Source organism: Morone saxatilis, unplaced genomic scaffold, assembly GCF_004916995.1.
Source record: "Morone saxatilis isolate NCDOM2014 unplaced genomic scaffold, NCSU_SB_2.0 Contig0, whole genome shotgun sequence".
NCBI lineage: Eukaryota > Metazoa > Chordata > Actinopteri > Moronidae > Morone > Morone saxatilis.
Genome location: NW_023339650.1, coordinates 278,217 through 286,214, shown reverse-complemented (window position 1 = coordinate 286,214; position 7,998 = coordinate 278,217). Strand labels below are relative to the sequence as shown.

Below are 7,998 nucleotides of genomic sequence, written 5' to 3'. Positions count from 1 at the left end.
GGAGAGCAAGCCGTTTTCAACTGCGTGGCGCGTCAAGTTGGCCATTTTGAAATGTGGACGCGTGCTCATCCAAAAATTTCAGTTGACTTCTTTCGCCTTGTATTTGAACGAACTCGGCTCCCCTAGGGGAATTTATCGGATCTACTTCAACCAATCGGTGCAGTATCAAGTCAAAGTTTGTTGGGCTGTTTATAACACGCTTGTTTCTATTTGATACATAACGTCACATTTTTAAACAGGTGTGGCTGTCCCCGTGGTGTGGGTCATCGAAAAGGCCAGGCCATTTTGAATTTTGTGTTCATTTTCCTGTGAGTTTTTCGTGTTGTATTTGAAACTCGCTCCTCCTAGGGAGAGTTCATCGGTCTGCTTCAAAAATTGGTCAGTACAGTCTAAAGTTATGTTGCTGATTAAAAGTTTGTGGCCTATTTGTGCAGGTACAGTTGAATGTGGCCGGACCGTGTTGATGGCCGTCGCCGTCATAATAGTTGGCCAGGTATGAATTTCGAATGTCAAACTGTGATGGCCAATTTTTTTCTGGCATTTAATTGGTGCATATTCTTGTTTTAAACCTAACTCCTCCTTTAATACAGTTATTTTATTACAAGCATATTGACTTCCAAAATTCCATCCACTGCACTCTTAAACACATTGGCTGATTCTCCAAAAGTTTGTGCTATTTTTGTTGGACTGTCTACATGTTATCGCGCGTGCCTGTGATCATTACGTGGTCGAATTCCGCCGATTGGCCAAAGTTAAAAAAACAGATTATAGGAATAACTCCCAGACATCATGCCAATTTGTCAGCCTGTAAAGCATTGTCACATACCCTGGAAACAACGTTCCTCTAAAAAGACAACTTCAAGTGTCATAAGCTAGGATATGCCGCAAATTCGCTCACAGACTGGATTACATCACAGAACAAATACGTTTGAGTGGACAAGCCCTCCCCCGCCCGTGACCCCTAACACATATATCTACATGGAATTCCAAGTACTTCAGAAGTCACAATACCTTATAACCAGCCTATCTGTGAATAGACGCGGCACATTTACTTGGCAACAGGTAGGCAAAGCCTAAGCGCTGCTATGGCGATTTGAACTCACACATACTGGAGAATCCACTGAATTTCTAACGACTTGAAAGTCTGATGGTGGATGCCAGGAGAACGCTACCAACCAGAATGAATATTGCACTCTGTAAAGTTTGGCTGAGGAGGGATAATTATTTCGGGCTGTTTTTCAGTTTTCACACATTTGAAAAACTGTGCCTAATTATGGAAAGCTTGGGGCTGACTGTCCAACAAAGATTACTCACAAGCTGCTGATTATAGCTAGAAAACAAGAATAGGAGGGCGGCTGTGGCGCAGAGCGCAGAGCAGGTGTCCTTGACAAGATAACTGAACCCGAAACATCATGCTCCGATGCTGTCGCACTACGTGCTTGAAACCTGTGTATGACAGCATTGTCTTTCTGTCGAGGTGAACTTTGCCATCACTCCGGCCAGTGATAAAGTGTGTGGTGAACAGGGTGAATGTCGACGCACATCAGTGAAAAGCGCTCTGAGTTGGTCAAAAGACTAGAAAGGGCGCTATACCAAAGCTACAGGTCAATTTAACATTTACCATTTACCAATATTGCAAATTAGCAGTTTATTCTCATGTGGTTTGAACATTTTGTCTTTGAACATTTTTTTGTTATCAATCTGCTTAGTAAATTAAGCACATCATATATTGCATTATAAAAATAAGTTTCCGCTGCTGATTGACTGGTGACATATGTTGAATCTCTCAGCTGACAGACACTGTCTGTCTGATCAGTCCAAACCTATTCGGTTTTGTCCAACTTTTCTGATGAGCCAATTGTCTAAATGGGACATCCATGGCTCTTGAACCACAGCAATGTTTCTCTCCCTCTGTAATCCTGACAGGCAGCCGACAGCCTGGCCAGGACACAGCCATTTATTTCAAGCCTTCTGGGAAGAGAGGCTGTGCTGTCAGAGAAACAGCCTGAGTCATGGCTGCAGCTCACTGGGGACTACTGGTTTTAGGGATGCAAAAGACACCAGATAGCTGCACAATATTAAATCAGAATTATTTCACTCAGGGATCAGAACTAATTCTCATACAACATTTAGTTAGATTCAGAAGTGTTCAAGGTTTAAATACTGAACAATTAGTCTTCTCTCTGGCTCTTTCTGATCTGAAGGTGTTCAGTGGGTTGTGGTATGTGCTGACTGCTTGTAAGTACGGATGTCACGATACCAGAAAAGTAGTAGTCAATACCAACACCAGTGAAATTCCAAGGTTCTTTATTGCAATTCAATACCACGGTCCCGATCCCCATTTAATATTAAGTATCTGCTGATACAGAGTCCAATCAGTCATCCGATACTTGCATTGCATAAAAAAAAGGAATATATTAAAATAATATAATATATGCGGTTAGAGTTAAAGTTAAGATACTGGTCTGTGTGAGTGGGTGTTCTTTATGCTGTGGAATTCCCCTCAGCCTTCACATAAACACGTTTTTTGGAACAGAAGCTTAGTACCATCCTCTTCCTGTAGAACTTGCTGTGTGGGTTAATATTTTGATGTTGTTGATACAGGAACAGTTTGTGGAACAAAGTGTTGTCAATGACTCAGTACCACATGTCAAGTAAGTGACAATCTTTTGAGGGTAATCTGGCAAAACTGTACCTGCATAATGTAGTCCAAGCGAGGTTAGTTGTATCTTGCCAACTGAGATCCTGTGACAGCCACTGTCTTCTCATTGAGGATTAGGGTTGCGTACTGAAATACAGGGCCATTATGGCACTGCTTGTTATCTCACCGTTATCTACCTGAACTGAATTGCGGCGCAGATGTCGGTGCCTCGTTTTGGTTCCAGAGCTGTCTATTGAAACTGTGGACAGTACAGGAAACAGTGGCTTTGTAGTTGAGTAAGATTGAATTGTTTTATGTGAATTTGTTGTGTAAATGTATTAAGTGTATTGTATTTATTTATATTAATGTATTTAAGTGTACTTTAAACTAAGTTTATATATTGTTCAATTTCAATTTTAAAATAAAAGTTGTTCTTTATTGTCATTTTGTTCTTGTTTTGGTAACCCATACGATACCCAACCCTATTGAGGATGCTGGTAAACAGCGCTGACATCAAAGGATGCTAGCCTCAGTGAGGAGAGCACATTCAAGTGGCTGATGTTTTCCATAGAATCCCTGATATTTTTACTTTTTGTGTTACCAATACCGTGGCAATAGGTCTGTATTCATGTGACCGGATTTAGTCACTCAGGTCATGTAATTACACCTAAGCTTGCTCCATTCACTGAACAGAGACCATGAGTTGTGGTCTGTGTTCGAAATTAATAATAGTGAGTTGGGAGGTGATTTTTGGACTGTAAATAGTGCAAATGGCTATTGGTCAAGTTTAGTTCAAATAAGAGTAGTGAGGTTAATCTGTTGGCCTAAATTCACAGTGTTGGGAAGGTGTATGAGGTCTAGAGAAGGTTGAAGATATGCTTCAGAACAGTACACCAACTGAGAAAGTCTGGATGCTGGAAGCTGTAGTGGAACCCAGTGATAAGAAATGGTCCTCAGCTGAGTTTCTCTGGGCACATGAAGAAAAATAAGTTGTAGTTCTACAGTTGACACAGAAGGGGGCATGATTTGACTTGTTTGTTTTTCCACATTCTGTCCTGTGTGTTACTCCAGCAGATTTAAATCACCTCACCACCCAGGTGTCTAACGTATTTAGGTAATATTACGAATATATTGTTTAAACAGCAGACATCGCCTGATCCTAGATCTGTCTGGCTTTATCTCGCTGTCTGTGTTTACTGATGGCTGTTTATATGTATTCTTGATTTCCTGAAATATTTGTGACAACTCTGTATATTCAGTAATGTGTTGGCTTACATGTTGTGAAGCCTGTAAATAAAACACAATTCCAATTTCGCTGTTGACTGTTGGTGGTTGTTCATGCTGCTGAAGCACAAACCAGTGGCTTTCTGAACACAGTAGAGCCCTGGCTCTCGGGAGAAGTTTCCCATGTCCTCCTATGTCCAGTACTGCTGCAGAGGCCACAGTGGCATGACCAAAGTTTTAAATACTTCAGTGAAAACATTAAATTGTAAAATTAGTTGTAAAGGTTTTCCACTTAGTAACTGACCGTCAGGTGAAAGTAGCCACATGGACCCTTCATCATTCCCATGAAAGAAAAAGGATGAGTAAAGGCAGTCTTTACTAACTAGGAGAACCTCTGAGAAGATTTCAGTGCAATGAACCACATGGTTTGGTTGCATATTGGTGTGCTGGAGCAGCACAGGCCCCACTGACCTTTTGTTTTCACTCTAAGCCCTTGGTTACAGAACAGGGAACTCCTTGTTTTCTCTTTATAACTGATGCATTATTTATGATGATGTGTGAGGACTATGCTTTTTGTTTTTGCATATTTTACACCTACACGTTTTTAAAAATCTGTTGCCAGTGGTCGCAAAGTGTTCAAAAATATGCCTCCCAGACTTGAGGGTTGGCTGCAGAAGAGATTATATACCATCTTTTCATTATCCTTTTCACGACAGTTATTGAGAAATATTGATGTATGACACTTCCCATACATGCTGAACAATACTGAAGAGACCGACTGGGGGCTTCAGAGCTCACAGTATGGATTCATGTACCAGGCAGTGAGTCAGACAGTAGACTCCTGTTAGTTTTTTGCTTCAGTAGAGTCAGTAGATTTGTAGTTGGTAGATTTGTATTAATCTTTCTCTAAAAATATTATGCACATAGGATCAACACCATCACATGAAGATCAGGATTTCACAAGGGTTTCGAATTTCATGTTATCAGATTTATTCAACCTACAGCGTAGTATTTGGAGTGGATATTGAAACTTATTGATTTACTTTCACTTAGTACCCATGTATCATGTTAGTATGCCTTGCACTCTCATGTCCTTAAAGGTGAGCAAAACAAAATACTCAAAATACATTAAGAGGTCTGGACCGAGGCAATGTAACACTCAAACCTCCCAGCAACAAACCTTGCTGTATACAATTTTGTAGTTATATAGTGAATCATAACAACTAAAAACATACTTCAACATACAAATCAACATAACAGCCATCAAACAATAGACAACAAAGAATAGGTTATAAATACAATACAAAGATCATTTCAACTTTGTTTAAAAGGCCAATGGTAGCAGGAACCAAAGAGTATTTAAGTCTGTTGGTCCTGCATTTTGGCAAAATGTATCTGCAGTCAGATGGAAGCAACTTAAACTCTTTAAGGCCTCTGCACACCAACCCGACGGCCGACCGTCGGCAGAAAAGCAGTCGGGACTGATCAGTCGGCTCCCGTCTCCTCAGACATTACAACCGTTCTTCCCTCTCCTCTCCTCTCCTCTCCTCCCCTCCTTTCCTTCCCCTCCCTTCCCCTCCCAGTAGCTTGCTTTGCCCCGCTCCTGTACCAGGTCTCTGGGTCTGTAGGAGCTTCAGCTGCACACACCTGCTACTATTTAAAACTTGACTTATGCCCTGATCACACAGAGACGGGACGGAGGTGAGGGGAGGGAAGGGAGGGAATTGAAGGAGGGGAAATTCCTGCCCACAGGAGTTGCATAACACACAAGCTTAACAAGCAGAGCCCCACACAGGTGGAGGACTTCCCACTGTTTTCATGCAGGACAAGGCAGACAACCAGAGAATAGAATCTTTATGGAAATACCAGTAGCAGAGATATCTAGGCAAACTTTTAAAAAGCTTGTCTATAGAAGTAGTTTGCATGCTTTGTCATTGAAACCCTAAACATATTAGATGATGAGGCCTATCTTAGAGATCCCCTTAGCCAACCCCAAGGGTTTGGTATCAGGTTTTCCGAGTCCAGGCATATTTAAGGGGTGTTATTGGGTAAAACAAAGCCAAGAGAGTTCTGATCCTGTAAGTTAGGGTTGGGGTTAGGGGTTTAGGTTAAGTTATTCTATCCTGGCTAGATCCTCTTCCAACCCACTCTCTAAAGGCCTCTGCACACCAACCCGATTATCGGGCCCGCCTCGGACGTCGTCCCAGACAGTCAGCAAGGTCGGTGACTCGAATCAGTTCGGTGTGTCCCCTGCCGTCGTCCAGCGCGTCGGCCTTCATTTTTGGCCGATTCTACATGTCGAATCGGCCTCAATGACCAATCTGATTCGGTAGAGTGCTAGCCCTTGACTTGAAAACCGGATGAAAGTGACCGATTGGTAAACATACTACGCCAACGCCAGTTTATTCTTTATTATTAGCACTCGATAAATTTACGATTCGATGTCGAAAGATAATGATGCTTAAATAATCTGAATCCAATGTTGACTACTTATCAATCATTCTCTTGATGAAACAATGACTGACTGACAAGCGTGGCTCTGTTGTTTACTAGGTCTTGAGTGATCCCGTCATTTCCGGTTTTCATTTTTATGAGATCGAACAAGAACAAACAGTTATTTCAGCGCCGCCAGGCAGATTTCAATGAATAAAGGTGGAACAATTATTACGCCCGACAACACACGCGCAGAAATGTTACGCTCCAGTCATGTGGCGTCTGTGTGAGTGTGTTCGGAAGGCATTTTTTTTGGAATCCTGACGTCGAGGAGGACGGGAGCCGATCTGATTACTGTCCGATACTCTTTCTTGCGGACGGTCGGGTCGCAACGTTGGAATATGATTTAACTGTACGCAGAGGCCTTAAAGAGTTTAAGTTGCTTCCATCTGGAATCTTGCAGTATATACCGAAATTCGCAAATTAATGCAAAGGACAAATCAGAACTTAAATACTCTTGGTTATCCTGCTTAGTTCCATTAATGGCCTTTGTAAAACAGAATAGTCTGATATTGCTATCTTTGTAGATCATATATGTATTCGTTTGTATGTTTAATTAATAAACCCTTGATTTCATTTGTTGTCTATCTGTTTGATGGCTTTATGTTGATTATCCTGTACTGTTTGAAGTATTGTATTTATGTATTTGTATGTATTTTTCTACTATTAATTTACATAAAACTACTCATTTGTATACAGGCAAAAAGTAGTTGCTGGTATTGGAGAGTATATTTATGATGTTGTTACTATTGCCATCGGCCAACCTATCTTTAATTTGTATTTTGATATAATTTTGTTTGTCTCACCTTTATAAAAGGACATAAGAGATGACAAGGTCCAATTACATTAAATCTTAATGGTATACTACAGGGTACTTTATAAGTTGAAAGATAATCATATTATAGTTTATCAACCTGATACCACTCCAAATACTGACTGTTAGGTTTAAGATTTGTGAATAAATCTGTAACATTGAAATTCGAAAACCCTTGTATGAAATATACGCTGATACTTCATACCCGATACATTTTTTACCAAGTACTGTTGCTTGATCTTTAAAATTCGTGAAATGAGGTGATTGTCTTATTTGTGCATGTAATAATTTATAGAAAAGATTAATCAATTCAATAAATCTACCAATAACCTAAAATCTACGACTCTACTGAAGCAAAAACTAACAAGGAGTACGTTAACTCGTTCTGATTATTTTCATCTAGCTATATAAACCATTGATTTTTATCAATCCATAACTGTTGAGACTCTGAAGCCCCCCAAGTCTGTTCATCTTTCTATGTTATTTTGATTACAGTTTTCATATGTATTATCGGGAAGTGTCATACATCAATATTTCTTGGCAAATTTACTGTACGTTGCATAAAGGATAGAATGGAAAAAAAAGGGATTAGGTTTTCATATAATATAATCTCTTCCTGCAGTGCTATACCCTCAAAAGTCTGGGAGGGCATATTTTTGATACACTTGTGGCGGATCCTCACTGGCAACATAGATTTATTTGAAAATACGTGTTATGTGTAAAAATTATGCATATATAATCATAAAAGATGCCTCATCACTTCATACATAAATAACTTGCTAATCAAGTAATAAAGAGAAAAAACCAAGAGTTACCCGTTCTGTAA

At 40.1% G+C, this 7,998-nt stretch overlaps 1 protein-coding gene across 2 annotated transcripts in view; it reads left to right on the top strand.

Annotated features, from left to right (window-relative positions):
• The window catches only part of arhgef4 (Rho guanine nucleotide exchange factor (GEF) 4), a 110,580-nt gene that overhangs the window by 18,644 nt on the left and 83,938 nt on the right, over positions 1-7,998 (top strand). The window lies entirely within an intron of this gene.